The sequence below is a fragment of the Alexandromys fortis genome, unplaced genomic scaffold (genome assembly GCF_014885135.2).
Source record: "Alexandromys fortis isolate MF-2015 unplaced genomic scaffold, M_Fortis_MF-2015_v1.1 scaffold_214, whole genome shotgun sequence".
Taxonomy (NCBI): domain Eukaryota; kingdom Metazoa; phylum Chordata; class Mammalia; order Rodentia; family Cricetidae; genus Alexandromys; species Alexandromys fortis.
Window position 1 is genome coordinate 79,896 of NW_026068100.1, and position 18,386 is coordinate 98,281.

General features: G+C 39.1%; 1 long non-coding RNA gene across 1 annotated transcript; it reads left to right on the forward strand.

Moving 5' to 3' along the window:
• The first annotated feature begins 757 nt into the window (after positions 1–757).
• LOC126489508 (uncharacterized) lies at positions 758–16,935 on the forward strand. The gene is made up of 3 exons (XR_007588949.1): positions 758–944; positions 14,692–14,785; positions 16,751–16,935. It is a non-coding gene; the product is annotated as an uncharacterized lncRNA (long non-coding RNA).
• Positions 16,936–18,386: the final 1,451 nt, after the last annotated feature.

Genomic DNA, 18,386 nt, shown 5'->3' on the forward strand with positions numbered 1-18,386 from the left:
AGTGTGGTGCTGCTAATACATTATACAACGGAGAAATTAAATAAGTCATAAGGCCCCTTTCGGAAGCCATAGAGTACAGACTTATAAGCTCTGCAAATACATATTACTATGTGCTTAGTTTAGCTACTAACTAGTCTCACATCTGCCATTGTCTGTTTTGTCCATTTGCCACAATTAAAAAAAAAAAAAAAGAAACCAAAATTATATCTTTTAAGCAACAATAAAATGTTCCATTATTTTTTTTAACTCGTTTATTTTTACAAACCTGTCAACTAATTACAGCACAAAGCCCCTACCACACACAATTCTAAGATCAAAAGGCACTGAGGAATGGAAAAGTTGGAGGACAGTCAGGATTGTCTAGCATATCCGAGTGACTTGGACTGCTCTGGTCCTGAGTTTCCTGTGATGTGAAGATATTTAACAGCACGCTCAGGGAATTGCCTTGAGTACTGGGATAATGTATGCTAAGGGCCTGGCATTAAAAAATGTTACTTACGTTATATGCTTATATAAAATCTTTCTAGATTTCTTTTCTAGGTTATAAGCTAAGTAATGGTCTCTAGTAATTTTATACACTGTTAATCTTTCGCAGTCAGGCAATCTACATGAATCACAAAACGACAGAACTGTAAAACAAAATCTACACAACAAAGCAGCTCCCTGTTCTACGTAGCCAGGGGGACCGGCTACACCCGCAGGAAGCGCTGGGCGGACCTCCGACATCCCAGCATTCCTCGCGCTGCCCCGTAGCTCTTCCTGGCTAGTCTCTATGGTTGCGCCGGCGTGGGCCGTCTCGGCGCCTGGCGAGTACTGAGGCTCCCAACTTTGTGGCGGCTCTGAGCGCGGCGGAGCTCGGTGCGGCGCGATGTCCGAGAAGAAGCAGCCTGTCGACCTGGGTCTCCTGGAAGAAGACGACGAGTTCGAGGAGTTTCCCGCCGAAGGTAACTGCCAGGCCGCGCGCTGGGCCCCGGCCTGAAGTGGGGCGGCGGCGGACCTGCTCGCTGGGCCGGGGCGCGGTCCCGGCGCGGCCTCCGGGTGAACGGGCCTCGGGGGCCGCGGAGCGTCGCTTACGGTGCCCAGGGCTCTGTGTCTCGGCCCCGAGAGGGCCAGGTGCAGCCGGGCCCCATGCGGTCGCGCGTGTGGCCTTCTTTCTCCAGCCCGGGACTTTGTTTCGCTTCGGCGTCACAGCCTCCCTTTGGTTGTAAACTTCTCCAAAATTCCACAGTGGTCCCCAGGCCGCCAGTGCTGCCTACTCCGAGGACCGTGGCAATGAGCCCTGCGAAGTAGGATGGCAGAGTCATGTGTGGTGTACTCAGTACAAATTGTGCCTTAGCGTCCGCATTCTAAATTAACTTCAAAACTAGAGGTGTTGTGGATATAATACAGCTAATGTTGGAGCAGGTTGCTATGATCTTGGGAATGTAAGTCCACGCTTTATTAGCACAGTTCCCCTGCCACAAATATAATTGCTGTATCTGCTGTTATTCACGTAAGGAAACTGAAGTTTGGAACAATCGAGAAACAGGCCCAGTGTCAACACTGTGGAAATGTTGAAGCTGAAATAGGGACGCTCTGTTACCCCCAAAGCCCTTGCTTTGTTTGTTGAAGCTGTTACCCTTCTGCTTGCTAGATCTCTTTGCCCCCGTACGTTTTCGGAATTGGCTGATTGTTTGGAGTACGATTCCCAAATATTTACCTTGTTTTAAGAAAGTGAGTTCCTGTTGCCTTTCTGAAGAAAATTGTGGCCAGTTGTGCACATATGGGGCGTCAAGCAATTATCACCTGACGAAAATTGTAGAAGTTGCCCCATCATGATCTCCTGCTGCATAAAACCACATCACTGCAACATCTAGTCTGTTTACTTAGGATGCAGTGTTTTAGTTTTTGTGGAAGAGAACATTAGTGTGCATATTACACAGCCTCATAAACCAATTCAGAGCACATTTCCTTCCAGTTAGGCGTCTACAATATATTATGGGATAGTTTACCTTTTGTTTTGGTAATGAATTTATCTGTTCAGTCTGGTGTTTTGTTTTCAGGTCATTAATAATCCTCTAACAGAGCTTGGTGGTAGAATTGGCTAAGTGAGGGCAGGATCCAGTTCCCTCCAACTACTTACTTCAGGTGGCCTTTCTTCCTTATTCCATATAGCTACCCTGTTAGAAGTTTGATTTACATTGTCTAGTCTAACGTCCCATCCTGAAGCAGTAGAAATTAGCATATTAAAAAACAGATCCTTGCCATTAGATGGCCAACTCAAGATCCGAAAGGTCTTTTTTTTTTTTTTTTTTTTTTTTTTGGTTTTTCAAGTCAGGGTTTCTCTGTGGTTTTGGAGCCTGTCCTGGAACTAGCTCTTGTAGACCAGGCTGGTCTCGAACTCACAGAGATCCGCCTGCCTCTGCCTCCCGAGTGCTGGGATTAAAGGCGTGCGACACCACCACCCGGCTCCGAAAGGTCTTTCTGACCAATATTCCCAGACAAATTTTATCCCTTACATTTAATGTATGTACCTATTTATAACAACTAGTTGAGAACTGGCTAAAGGATTTGAGAGGTAACTGTCTCCTTATGATGTACTAGATTCTTTACAGCACTTCTGTCAACTTGTGTAGTGTGTGTCCTTCGGGGCCCACTTGTGAGCAGTAGGCTGCTCAGTGGTCACAGCTGGATTGTGATTCGACAGTTGAGTAAAGTTAAGGCAAAGCAAAGCTTCTAAAGATAATAGGATGCGCAAGAGACTTCTGCCAGCATACACACCATGTTATTTGTTGCTCTTAGGAATTGGTTGTCTCCAATGTATAGAATCTAGTTTAAGTTATCTTTACATTTAGAATGAGAAATACTTTGAAATGCATTTGTTATGGAAGTGTATGTTTCTTCTCTAGTTACCAGTTAAATTACCTTTCCTTACTTTTCATTAGGGAGATTTTGCTGTATATAAAGTTATTCCACTGGTGAAACCACTACATATTTACAAATGAAAACTTTTGATTACAAATTAAAAGAAAAATAAAGCCTGTCAAAAATCACTGAAGAGCTTTGTTTCTTTTAGAGTCAACATGATTTTTCATATTTTTGTGTCGTCGTGGTAAAGATTCTCTGTTGATGCTGAGATGTACATGGAGCACAAGTCTTCGTTGGCATTCACATTGTCGGGAGAACGTTAGAAACACCTGTTAGAATTTGGGTGTTTGGGTTTTCTCTTCATTTATGAGTTCCCTGATTTGCGTTCATGTATTTTCCCTTTTGAAGATGTATTTGTCCGTGTGGTCGCCCTTTGTGACAAACACACCTACAGACGCCCTACTAGAATAAATGAGCAGGTCTCTTGTTAATCCAGTCTGGAGTTCTCTCTGCCATCTGTAGGGCATTTTACTTCTGAGAACTTTGTCAGTCTGAGAGTTCCATAGTAGGGCTGACTATTCTCAGGGTTAACTTGTGTGTGGGCTGTACACAGAAGAGCCTGTCACAGATAAGCCATTGAACTATGTATTCATGGTTTGTTGGGAGTGTTGTTGCTACAGCTCCTCCCAGATAAGAACCTACTGGATGGGATTTCAATTTAGTGATCTTAAAGGTAAGAAAGCTTAAGTTAATGATTGTATGGAGGCCTCGTTGCTTCGGTGTGAAGTATAACATCTGGAGTGAGTCTCTTGAAGGTACAAAGGAACAAATGTTCCATTTATCCCTCCAGTTCCCTTGTTTAGTCTGAATCTGTTAAATTGGCAATTCCTTACAATTATTCTAATTGGTGGGTATGTACTATAATGGCCATTAAGTAGGAGCTGTTACAAAATCATGTTTAGAATCTTTGTGGAATGCAGTCTACACAATTTCTAGTTGTTTATGCTAAGTGAGAATAGACTTTATAAGAAAGCCATTCAAATTCAAAATTCTGGTAAGACTGGTTTTAATATATTTCTGGAGGCCTTCACAAGGTTACAGTTTTAAACCCAGCTAACAACTTTGTCTACAGAACATTTCAAATTTCATCCATCATGCACTTAGGTTGGAGATTATAGAATGAGTTATAAAATTGAAGTTGTATGATTGAGACTTCTAACTACTTTTTCCTTGTCGGACAGATATTGAAAAGATTTTAAAGTATTGTTAATTTCTTTTATTGACATTTAGAAGTGGATGGTGAAAGAAGGAAGAAGCAGTGGTGGTTCAGATTATTTTATTCTCTTTTTTCCTTTTCCAGAACTAAGATATTTTGTCTTGCTTTTTTAGAATATTTAAGTGAAATTGAGTTTGCCTCAAAGAGCAGTAGGATTAGCAAGAGTTCTGCTGTGTTAACTATTGTTTAATTTTTCTATGATCAGTGATACTCGTGTATTCACTGAAATATTAGCAATACACAACTACCCACCTCTTCATCTTATCCTATTAAATTTCTTGATAAGACCTTGGTATTTGCTAGAGAATGGTGAGAATCTGCTGAGTCATACAGTGGGCTGGTGATCCCTGAAGCTGCTGCTGGGTAACTAAGGCCCTCTCACTGGTGTCTGACAGAGTAAGGCATCCTGTAGAAGTCTCCATCTCTGGTGCGTGTTTTAGTGTATCATATTCACATGACTTGCAGAGGTAAAAATGGCCAGCATTTTGTGAGTGGGAGCCAAAGAATTTAAATTAACATAGATGTAGTTAAGAAAGACTTGTCATAAGAACAGTACCATTAAAATATTATGAACATTGGATACTAATTACACTAAAGTAATATCAGAAAGGTTTTTTAGATGAATATAGGAGGAAGACAGAACAATTGTTGACTACTTTCCATACTCTGAGTTGGTTTATGTAGTACCAAAGGGGACTTTACTGATAACAGTTATTAAATATAAAGTAGTCATATAAACAAGATCACCCAACATTTAAATTAGTTATATGGTGTTGGTATGAAATAAAAATTTGTTTCACTGAAACTGTAAAAGAAGATACCTAATCTACATGGGAAGGTACCTACTGAATGTCTGTTTTTAGAAATTGTATTCAAGGAAGTAAAGTTTTGAATTGCAATTAATAGCTGTTTGTGGGGAGGGACATTAAAACCATATAAATGTTAATTCCAATCCCCAAGCCTTTAATGCATTTATATGCTTATTTTCTCATTTATTTGTATTACTGTGTGCAGATGGACACTTAATTCAATGAATTATAATTTATTACTTTTATTCTTAACCTCTGGTTGTCCACAGTTGAATATGGAAAACTCCTTCAAGCTTGTTTTTGTGTGATTTTTGACACGTCCCCATCGTTTTCCCTGACTTTGCTAGTATTTGACACAGATATTTGAAGCTAGTCTTGTATTTTCCTATTTGGTTTGGAATGGAGAACAGAATCTTGATTCCATTTATGATACTGTCTTTAGGGTGTTATTGCTCTCAGTGAAAGGGAACTAGAGAACATGGTGTGTGTGTGTGTGTGTGTGTGTGTAAAACATCAAGTTCACATAGATCTCTCCATTTGTAATTCAGAACCACAGATTCCTTACTGCTTTTTTTCCTTTTCAACATTTATAACTTCTCCAGTAACTCAACACCTGGCTACCTTATCTTAAATGGGTTGTCTATTTATTTATCCTCTTTTCTGTTGGCCTGTCAAGTTCTGCCCACCTTATTTGGGCTTAGCATTCTATATGCCAGGGTACTCTCTCCCCTCCTCACTCATTCTCTCCAGGCTGTGTCACACCAACCACAACTTGCCCCATCAGACAAATGTCTTTCATTAGCTTGGCACCTCATCTAAAACTAGGTGTACTTTAAATGTAAACATATTCTCAAATTTTCTTTGAGAAGAGTTATGTGATATATATTACCATTTACAACTTGCAGTAGGTATTAAACATTTTCGTCCTTGTCAGTCTGATGGATGGAGCTGAGATTATATCATTTTTATTATGGGTCAGTTGCATTTTGTGTGTGTATGTGTTTGTACGTAGTGTGGTATGTACATATGTACCTGTTCATGTGTGTATATACATATGGAGACCTGAAGTTAATGTTAGAGGCTGCCTTCTCCATCTTATGTTTGAAGCCGGGTTTATCAGAGAACCCAGAACTGACAAGTTTGGCCAGGCTAGGTGGCCGGCAAGCCCTTGGGATCTTCTTTGCATGCCACCACACCCAGCTTTCCACATGGGTACCGAGGAGCCAAATTTAGATTTGGATGGTTGCACCACAGGCATTTTACCCAACTGAGCTATCACCTAGTCTCTTCTTTTCTGTTGATTTGCATGTGACTAACCATTATACCTTTTTTTTGAATTGCTAGCCTTCATTCTTAGTTTCTTTGCCTATGATTTTTTTTTTTTTTCAATGTGAAAGATTTTCCTAATTGTATTAGCCTGCTTGGACTGCCAGAAGAAAATACTACAGATTGAATGGCGTAAAAAATAAACATATTATTTTCTCACTCACTCTGGTGAGACAGTGTTGACAGTTTCATTCCCGGTCAGGACAGCTCCTTCTCTTTTTTTGTACTGTAACCATGTTAGGAGGTTCACACCTTCATGACCTCATTCAGCCCAAATTATCCCCCAGCACCATGCTATTTATATTATTAATATAAATTTTAAAGACACACAAGAAGTATATCTGTATATATAGCATACTTTGCATATACATAGCATATGTTGTTTACGGGTGTGTGAATATAAAAATGAGTAATCCCTGTGGAAGTCAGAGCTAAGACTTGTAAACCAGAATGTTAGGCAGTACAAATTCTTTGTCTTTGAGTACTACTTGATTAACTATTGCAGTGCTTGTTTAGTGAGCAGACAACAAGCAATTGTGATTTTCAGTGTTTAACATTACTGTTTGTTAAGCTTTGCTCTTTGAAAGATGAATTATGAAAACATTAAAGGGGAATTAAAAGTTGCAAAAGTTTGATGATCTTCTATTGAAGTGTATCTTTATCTAATTTGGTAGCTGTGGTATTGTCTTTATTTTGGAAAAGGTTTCTCTACTTAGATTTCCTACCGCCAACTGTTTTCATAGTTAGCATGTAACAAGTGATATATTCACTATATATATGTGTGTGTGTGTGTGAACCTGATATAAACTTCCTACAAACCTGATACTGAAGGATGGAGAGAGGTAATTTCTTTAGCTGCCATTGCCAATCCTAAATGCTTCACATGGTCTCTTTTACTGTTCATAATAGCTCTATGAGGTGTAGAGTTTTTACTGAGGACTTAGCAAAATAATAATAATAGTAACAACAACCAGGGTCACATTTAGTAGACATTGCACTGAAACAGAATTCACTCTATGCAGAATCTCTGTTTGAATGTGGTAAGGAATATAAATGCTGATAAATTAGGACCAGTGGCTTTGTCTCCAAGTAGAGTACTTTAGTCTTGGGAAATGCCTATCTCAGGGAAAGAATCTCTAAAACTTAGTTTCTCCCCTGGACCCTTCATACACATAGCCCTGGCTAAACTTGAACAATTTCATACAGTCTTTATTATCTGTTGGGCTTCTAGGTGAGATTTCTGTTTCCTTCTTCTGTAGGGTGTGTGTGTGTGTTTGTGTGTTGTGATATTAGAACACAACTAATCATAAAGTTCAACAACAGTTCGAAAAAAAAAGAAATTATTTCCATGCATTTAAAACATGAGTTAGCACCATTGGAACAGATACTTGAGATGGAAATGGGGTGAACATTTTGTTCAGTGGCTAAGAGAACCTCTTGCCGAGGACCTAGGTTCAATTTCCTAGCACCCACATGTAGCTCATAACCACCTGTAGCTCCAGTTCCCCGGGGGGGGGGGGGGTCTGGCCCCTCTTATGACACCAGACATTCACGTTGTGTATATATGTGCAGGGAGAACATTCATATACATAATTACATTAATCTTTTTAAAAGAGATTGAAATGTAGAGAGGAGTAAGTAAAGGCTTGGTGGTGAATATACATACGTATGTATTATGAGCTAGAACCGGTTGGATAGGTGAAGGCATCTGCTCTGCAAATTTGAGTTGGAGCCGGTATGAAGGTGGAATGAGAGATGGATTCCAACAAGTTGTCCTAAGTTGTCTTCTGGCCTCTACCTAACATGGCATGTTTCTTTGCTCCCCTCCCCCAAATAATTTTTTAAAGCTAGGATTTGTATACACAGGTAGCTAGAGACTGATCTTGGGAATTTTTAAGGCATAACTATTTTGGACTTAATTCTTAAATAGATTTCAAGTTGTTGGGAGTTGAGGGTTGTTTTTTAAATTGATTTTTGCTTTTGAGAGTGCATGTGGGTTTTATATGGGCAGTAATCTATTGGGAAATATTAAACAGCAGAATTTACAAAGGTAGAGACCAAAGTCAGGTAGACCAAGTAGTAAATTTTGTTGAAATAACTCAGGTAGAAGGGTTTTATGGGTTATTAGTAGTGAAGTGGGATGATAGTGCCTGAATAACAGGAAGACAAATTGATTAACTTTGGACTGCTTGTTATATAGGGTGCTAGGAGTACTAAGAGATGAGGGGTTTTGATTTTGCACTTTGAGTCTAGGAAATGGATGATGGTGCCCAGGTTGGGTAGTGCTGAGCAGTGAGAAGCAGGGTCAAAACGAGGTAAGATTTTTAAGTTGTAAGGGCATTTTTAGAGTAATGATTTTCAGCAACTCTATGAAATTAAACAAAATTGAAGGTACTGATAATAAAAACAATGACGTGGAAACATTTTGCAAATAATATACAATTGATGAAAAGAATTTGGGTTTGAATTGGTTTTTGAAAGGATAATTAGGGATAACTATAATGGTTATATAGGTTACTTTGAGCATTAGTTTTAGACTTCGTGCCACAAATGTTCAGTGGCCTGGCAGCACCACCATTTATGGATTGCCTTTTACTCGGAAGCTCTCCTTCGACAGCAGTTAAGAGGAAGGTGGGAGAGTAGTGGTGCCGTGCTAGACAGAAGTTTCTTGTCTGCTAAGCAGACTAGGTCTGTGGAATGCAGTGCAGATGTGTTTGCATTGATAGCCTTTAGGAAGCAAAGTTCTGGGAAGAACCCATGTACCTGGAAGTGGGGAGTTGCTGTGGCTCCAGCTCCTTTGTGTCAGAGTTCCTGTTCTCACTCACTTGATTCTAAGTGCGAGTTGGTGTGTTTTCATCATGTAATGCTCTGTATATGCATGTATGATAAAATTCATTGATAAAACTCAGTTTCATTTTTGAGAATTTCATAGAACATGTTCTGATTGCATTCACAGTTCCCTGTTCCTCCCACTAGCTGCTTCCAGGTCATCCCCCCCCCCCCCCAACTTTGTGTTCTGTCTCTCTCAAAAAAGCCTGCTGAGTTCATTTTGTGCTGCTCAAATGCATGCTCACGGTATGAAGACTTCCATTAGAGTGTGGTGTGCCTACCAGGAGCCACACCCTTAAAAAACCTGACTTCTCCTCCAGAAGGCATCAACTGGCCATAGTTCCCTAGTTAGAGCTGGAGACCCATGAACCCCTTCATGCTGGAATGCTCACTGACTTGATCTTGTGTAAGGCTTGTGAAGGCAACCTCACCAGCTGGGAGTTCATAACTACAGTAGGCCGTCATATCCAGTAGCTGACTACTAAAAAACATTTTTTAATCTGGAGGCAAATAAATTGATGTAAAAAGCTATAATTATTTAATTGATCACAATTCTGGCAGTACATTGAAGTTGAAGGTTAAACTGTATATTCATTTATATATTAAAGGACATTGTTAGATATTAATAACGCATCTGTTTTAGTTAGGATTTCTATTGCTGTGACAAGACATCTTGACCATGACAACTCTTACGAAGGAAAAACATTGAATTGGGGTGGCTTACATTTTCAGAGGTAAGGATACCAAGGAATGAGCTGACATAGTAGCTAGCTAGGTCTGTGAGTGGCACTTGCTACCATGCCTGACAGCCTGACATGGTAGAAGGAGAAAACCAACTTCTGTGAGTAGTCTTCTGGCCTCCACATGTATCCCATGGCATGTGCATCCGCGCACATAAATCACCAAGGAAACAGCTGTTTTCATGAATCCTCAAGCTTTGCCTATGGTGTTTATTGCCTTCCTTGCTTTGTGAGATAGTTTCTTTTTCGAAGAACTGTATTTCTGCCCTTTCCTGAGGTGCCTGTTTAAAGAAGGGAGAGGGAGGTGCTTTATTCTTAAGCCAAGTGCTCTTCTTACTCAATTTGCTACATTAGAAACTACATCGCCCTAAAGAAAAAGACACATAGGGTAAGAAGTTTGCCTTTCTTAGAGAAGCATTGCACTTCATAAAACAAATCACTGACTCAGTCTGCTGATTTTCTGCGGCATTTGCTTACAAATTAACAAGCTTTTCCCTCACAAAATTAAAAGAAGTAAAACCATCATGGAGACATTTGAATGACACCAAGTAATAACAATATTGAAATCAACATTTTGAATCAAATAATAATTTAGATTAAAAGTTTCTGGAACCCTATAATTTTCATGTTTCTAAAAAGGCAATTGCTTCAGAAGACAATTAAGGTTTTGCAGTGTTCTTAAAAGACTTCATAAGCTTTCTCTAAAAAGTATTATATTTTTATTTTTTATGTTTTTAACTTGCCTCTTTCCACACATGATCATTTCCTTTTTAGGGACTGGTGCGAATGGAAACCACTCACTTAATAGGAAATTATTTAGTTGGAAGTGTTTCAGGCCTGATGTTTCAGTGCCTTGCAGATTCTACCATGTGGTTTTAGTGACAGATCACCCCCATTTTCTCAAAAACTGTTAGGTCTTTGTTCATATTATTGTTTGGCTAATTTTGTTTTTAAACTTTAAATTTCCCTTTCATATAACTTATAAAATTTCCTAAAAGTATATTAACAGATTTTGCACTTTCCTGTTTCTGTTCTCTACCCAAACAGCCTGTTTACAACAGGGGTTTAAGACTGGAGGCATGGGGATTGAGTCTTAAGTGACTATCTTTTGGTGAGGCAGCCTTTTTTCATCTGCTTTTGATTGTGGAGATGATTATTCTCAAGCCAAAAGGGGAATGTAGAGTGATCTTTAAGACCCTTCTAGTTCCAGATATCAGTAGTTTTTAAAAAGTCATGTCCTGACCATTTTATAAAATCTTGAAGTACAGAGCCTGAATTTGTTATAAGCCAGTTTAATGAAGGAGTCGCTTTTGAATTTTAGTAAGAAAGGGTTTAGCATTACCATTTCTTTTGGGGGAATTAGTTAAGTTACTGAATGGCCAGAAAACTAGTAAATCCTGAGGGAATATGGAGGAGTGAAAGGAATACTTTCCGCCGATAGGATAATTAATCCAATTGTTCTGCTACAAGGTTTACAGTCAGGAACCTAGGCTTTTTAAGGTTTTCTTGTATTTTAATTGAAAAATTAAAGCCATTGCATTGATCTCTGGTGATTTAGAGAAACATGTACTGTCTGAAATGAAGATCTTTAAACATAGTTACTTCTTATGTGCCTGTGTGTAAGTGTGCGCCACATGTATGTAGGTGCCCACAGAGGATGCCAGATTCCCTGGAGCTGGGGTTTCTGTTGGTTATGAGTTGTGGGTGCTGGAATCCAAACTTGGCTCTTCTAAAAGAACTATAAGCACTCACTGTTGAGCATGGCTTCAGATTTGATCTTCCTGTTTTAAATAAAATTCGATCTTAGCATTTGTTGCCACATTCATGTAATAATTTTCTCTGTGTTAGTAATAATACAGTGATAGTCCATGAAGGAAATCTCACCCATATTAACTTAGTCGAATTAAGGGCAGGGAGAAGACAAATAACTTTACATATTTAGTTATTAAAACTGGAAAATGCTTTGTGGTGGTAGCACACACCTTTAGTTCCAGCACTTGGAATCTCTGTGTTCTAGACCAACCTGATCTACAGAGTGAGTTTCAGGACAGCCAGAGCTACATAGAGGAACCCTGTCTCGGAAAACAAAGAAACTGGACAGGATGTGACTGTGGTAGTTGAAGAAGGAAGACTAGCTAAGATGCCTTCCAAATTTCTGTTCTTTGCTAGTTCTTTCCATTTTTACACCAGAAAAATTTAAGTATATAACTGTAATAAAATACCCTTGTGGACACTACTGTTGAATATTTTGAATCTATTGCATATGTACATAGAAAGCCTAAATTGTACCTTTGTTACTTATTTTCTGAGATTTCTGTTATTTTCTCAGCATCGACAGAGCAGCTTACAGAAGGAAAATTTTATTCTGACTCACAGATTCAGGGACATGTCAGCCCATCATAGCAGGGAGAGCCTGGCACCTGATGCATGACGTAGAGCGTGTTCACTTGATTGTAATTACAAAAGATAGAGAACTCCACTGGGCTAGCTTCCGAAATCTACCCTCAGTGATGTGCTTGCACCAGCCAGACTTACCTACTAGATGCTCTGCAGCCTTCGGAATAGTGTCACAGGCCACACACCTACATTTAAACATAAGATATTTCAAATTCAAGCCATAAGATTTAAATCTTCATAACTGTTTCCCCCTTTATTGAAAATAGATTTTTTTCACACATAATATATCCTGATTATGGTTTCTCCTCCTTATACTCCTCCCAGTTCCTTCTCAACTTCTATCTGATCAGTTGTGTAATAGTCTCCATCTATTGAAAAGCAAAATTTCCATGACGAAGAGTAAGAACTTATCTGTGGGTACATGGATAAATATTTAGAATGTAGTTAACAGTTGTGCTGATTTAGTAAAGTAGTAGCTGTAGGTCCTCCTCCAAGATCCATGACCTCACTATCACTAGTCCTGGGTAGTTGGCTAAATTTGCAATACTAGGTATGATTCCCCCCGTTCAGCAAGCCTTAAGTCCAATTAGAGAATAAATGGTTTTCCATCGAACTATGCATGCCACCACTGCAACGTTAGTGTATAGTATAGTACCATGCTGCTCATCATTGTGGTTCATAGGCACCATAGCTGGGTAGGACTGTTGGTTGCTTTCCTTCTGAAGGCTTGCATGGTGCCTTCTGGTACCATGATAGCTAGTCCTCAGGGGCTTTCAGATCTCATCCAGTTTAAAATCTCTGGTCCATGTTTCCCAAATGAGTGGTGTCTTTAGCAGTAGGGACTTACCGTGTCTAGTGTGAATGTTTGTTTTAGATTAAAGATCATAGGAATAAAAGAGCAACTTGAGAATTATTTTAGGGGCTAAATAAGCAGAATTTGATGCATGTATAAAAAAGGAATTTTAGAATGATTCCTGTGCTTTTCCTTCTTTAGACCAGTAAGTTGGATTTGTGTCTAGAGTCAGTTATTTGTAGAATTAGAAGGTGTAAAGGATAGTTCAGCAGTGGAGCTGTATTTGGAAGTAGAGGGCAGATCAGAGATGCAGTTCCTAATTCAGGCATTCCATGAGGTAGTGTTCAAAAGCATAAAGGAAAGGAAATTTGAGGTACCTTATATTTCATTGTATGACTCTTTCTGACTAACTAATTAACTAAATATTTGCTTGTATGAAGCTGTCTAATTGATTAGTCCTTCGCTTGACTGCTGAGTTGCTTTAGAGCTTGTGCTGTTGGTATTATTTTAGCAGTAGATATTTTTGTAAAAGTGTGTAAGCATACATACATATGGATATGTATACACATGTGTGCAGAGGCCAGAGGTGAATGTCAGCAGTCTTTCTCCTAACTCCATCAACTCTCTCACAGGACCTTTTTCCATTGCAGGCAGCCCCCGTGGGTACTGGGAATCTGAACCCAGTTCCTTACGCTCGCACACTTTACTGAGCAACCTCTCCAACCCTCTATAGATATTAACCCTCTACAAGAATGTCTAGAGATATTTACACGCATGTTTTTCTCTGAGGAAAGCTGAAATCTAGCTATCTAAGTCTGTCCTTTAAAACCAAAGGAGGGGGGAAAAAGAAAAGAACGTATTAAGTAGAACAGCACCACTCTCCCCTGTGCATATTTATGTTTTCCTTCTGTAAAAGACAAGTGGGACTTCCTGACGCGCATCTGTAATCTCAGTAGTTGGAATATGGAGGCAGGAAGATCAATAATGTAAGGCCATCCTCCCGCACAGTGAGTTTAACACCAGTCATGATTTGTATGAAATCTTGTCTTTAAAAAAAATTGTAAATTTTATGTTACTTTTTATTTACTGACATTTAGTGGTGGGTTATAATTTGAATTGGTTTCCTTTTGGTTCTTTGAGAATTCCGTTCAGTGTCTTTTAGTCATATTCACTTCTTCCCCAAAATTCCTCCCAGATCCTGCTCCCTTCCCTGCCCACTCCCAACTTTGTGTCTTTTAACCCCCAATCCATCGAGTCCTATCTGTGCTTCCCATATATACTGAATGTGTGGCCTTCCCCTGGAGCCTGATCCACTTACTGTAGGGTCTTAAAGAAAAACGGAGTCTTGCTGTCAGAGCAGCTCTCAGTTGCCAGTAGCTCCTTAGCTAGGCGTAGGAACTTGGTCCACATCCCCTCTCCATGCTGGGATTTGAGCTTGCATGAGGCTGGTGTGTGCTGACAAAATCATTGTGTGGACCTGCCCTGTTGAGCAGGAGAAAATGAGAACAAGATAGCAAAAGATTCGAGATTTGTAGAGGAAGATAACAATTTTTCTTAGGTAAAGTGTTAGTTGTTTTGTGAGTTGTGAGGATATTTAATGGCAAATTCTCTGAAGTTTTTATACTTTGGGAAATAATGTTTGAGAAATACTTAGGCATCTGTTTCCGTTTTTAGACTGGGCTGGCTTAGATGAAGATGAAGATGCTCATGTCTGGGAGGATAATTGGGATGATGACAATGTAGAAGATGACTTCTCCAATCAGTTACGGTAGGTTTTCAGCCAGATTTTTATTAAAGATCAGTATTAATTTTAAGCATGGAATGTACAGTGTACATAGATAACTGTCCTCTTAAAACTTCTGAGATGATTTTTTCGTTATGTAAAATAAGACATTTTCTTCACCCTTTGGATGTCTAAACAGGAGTATTTCAGGAAAACGCATACACCTTTTGTTCCTTCTAAGAAGGTAGTTAAATAAAAGCATATTTCCTCTTGTTCATGAACTTGATCCTGTCAACATTTATTTTCAGCCAGTATTGAATAACTGGGTCGAAATTAGAATCATAGATCTAATTGGGGAGCTCATTTAATGATCCTCAAATTTGGAGATTGGAGTTATATAGTGGCCTAATATATTCAAGAATAAATTCACCCAAGTTTCCTATTTTGGATATTTCATATAAGTGTTATTGTACACGATATGTCCTTGTGTATCCACATTCTTCCTCTTAGCATATTCTTTCCCAAATTCAAAAATATGGTAGTGTATAGAAGTACATTATTCTTTTTCATAATTCAATAATTCTCTAATGTAAGATATATCATTTTATGTATTTGTCAGTTTGTGGACATTTCTACTTTTTATACGCTGTATATGCTGCACACTTACCCATATGTGCATGTATTTGAGCACGTATTTTCAGGTTTTGGGGACTATGAAGTGACATTTCTAGGTTGTATGCTAATTTTCTGTTTTAACATTTTGAAGAACTGTCAGACATGTCTGTAGTCACTGAAAAGGTTTCCCAGTAGCAATGTACAAATATAATATTGTTCGATTATTGTTTTAGTGAAAGCCATGAAGCACAGTCTCCTTGTAACTTCGGCTTTCATTTCCCAGTGTGCTTCTTGACCACACGTATTTTTGGGGTGAGGGAAGTCTATTCAAGTCCTCTTTTTGTTGCTGAATTGAGACCTACTTTGCGTATTCTTGCCATTAAGATCTTGTTAGGTATTCTGCTAGGTTGTCTTTTTTAATTTGTTAATTGCAAAATTTTAAATTTTGGTGATGAAGTTTGTTTATTGTTACTTACACTTTGGGTATCAGATTTAGAAACTCATTACCAAATTCCAGATAAGGAAGGTTTATTCATGTGTCTTTGTGGAAGAATTTTATAGCTTAGCTCTTTTTTAGCTTGAATGAATTTTTGCATGTAATGTGGGTGCAACTCACTTTTACATGTGAGCATCCAGGTTTCCCAGCGCCATTTGTTAAACAGCGGCCAGTTTCCTTCCTGTATATAGCAGTATTGTGCTTGGGATGATTGTATCATTGGTAAAATTTTGATACTGGTATGAGCTTTGTAGATCTCAGAATTTTCTTAGAGTAGAAGTATCTAAGCATGTGGCTGAAGGCAGTGTGCCCACTCTGCATGCATGAGGCGCTGACGCAGTCCTTGTCTCCACCTAAGCAAACAGCAACAGAAATTTATAGTTCGGGGTTGGGAAGATGGTGCACGCTGGTGTAGACACTTGTTCCTCTTGAGGTGAATTTCTAGCACCCACATGGTGGCTTACAACCATTCAGCGCTCTCCTGACTTCTGTGTGCAGTAAGCACACAGGCAGGACACACATGCATGTAGGCAAAGCATTCATACGCATAAATAAATCTAAAAGAATGTTTGCACTATATTAAAATATACATTAGAAATAGAACATTAGTATAATATTTGTAAGGTTCTTGTAGAATAGTAGAAAAGTCTCTATAAGTAGGTTCATATATGAGAGAATTAATGAAAATTACAAGTAATGAGACAACAATTTTTTAATTACTATATTGATTGATAGCCAATTTCCTTCTTACGGTTTCATTTTAGAGACTAAAATAAATTTCGTAATGTTCTAAGTTAGTGACCCAGTCTTAATTGGTTTATTCTATTCTGCCCTAGAAGCACCTGTGTCTTTGAATTCTCAGAGGGAGTGCTAATGCTGCCCTTGTCTTGTGTTTTCAGTGCTGAGCTTGAGAAGCACGGGTACAAGATGGAAACGTCATAGCATCCAGGAAGCAAGAACCTCAACATGGACTGTGGGCTAAATTCTAGGACAGGGAGCAAGGAAGGGATACTTTAAAGTTATTTCATTATCTGCTTGGATTTATTTTTGTTTTATAACAAAATAAATAAATGTTTTGATCTAATCTTTTTGGCTCAGATGTCTTGATCTTTTGCCTCTGTTCCTTTATATTCATGGTTTTCAGAAGACGTATTGACATACTAAAAGTCCACATTATAACATTTTTTAATATTAATTGAGGCTCAGATGTTGTGATTCATCAGATCTCCAGCTCAGCACCTTTCTTGAAATCAATGAAATGTCAGTCCAGTTTTATAAGATACTTCTTTTACATCACGTTAAACTTTAATGTCTTCTGTCTTTTGGTAGTGTAGGCAACATTACTAATATTTATTTATAAGGGGGGCCTTCAAAACCTGTGGTTTTAGAATATTAATCATTTTAAATCTCTGTAATTTACTTAGTTCTGAGCCAGTAATCTTACTAGTGGTTGGTAGAGTCCATTGGCTATTTGGTCACAGTTTTAAGAATAATATTTCTGTTACAATTGGGAAAGTGGGTCCTGGATACTTTAGCAATATGGGTGTATTCTCAGCTACTGCATAATTCATGTCACACACAGAGTTTCTGGAAAATTATTACTGTTGCTCTGCCTACTGTTTGGGAGATTTAATTTGGTGTATACAGGACTCATTGAAACTGGTAAATGATGGAATGGAATAAAGAACAAAAAAGAATTGGGACAGAGTAAATGCCATGTACATAGAGCTAGTATTTTCTGCAAAAGTGGTGTCTGTTACCCAATGGATGTGCCCTTGCCCTGCCTGGCTGTTACTTAAGTACTGTTCAGGCAGCTCCTGTGCTGGCAAGTCAGCCAGCGGGTGAGTGCTTCCAGCTCGGTCCAGCCTCCTTTCTCCATGAACTGAAGTATTTTCTGTAGTAGAGAATTATTGTCTAAACCCACAACTAGCAATAACTGGGACAGTTTATGGGCCATCGGGACTTTGTGGCCAATAGCTAACTCATAGGGAGGTGGCCCATTTTTAGCACTCTGATTTTCACCCAACAACTGCATGGCCCCAGGGAATACCCTTCCCTCTTACAGTGTCCTGGTTCAGATGCCTTAGTTGCTGTTTTTACTGTCCTTCCAACTGCTCTCCCAAACCTGTAAGGTGTTTTAAGGTTCTGCATCATATAATGAAACCTGTTGGCGGGGCCTACTCATAGCGTGCTGAGGAGACAGCTACGGGGGTCTTCCTAGGATGCCCTACTCTCTGGGGGCTTTAACTTGTACATCTCCCCCTCAGCAGGAACACCTACTTCAGCACATTATCCCGTACCACATGGGGAAAGGTCCCTGTATAAACTCCACCTCAAGCAGGTCAGCCTCAGTTGCAGGGCTCAGCATTCATTTTGGAAGCCATGCAATCACTCCCCTCCAGGTCATCTTTGGATTTGCTTTTTTATGTCTTAGTTTGTAAGTTTGTCCTGTATGCCAGGAGGATACCATATGCTACCCTGCTTTTTCCAAGTAAACAGGAGTAATATAGCCCTCCTTTTAGGCCGGTGGTCCTC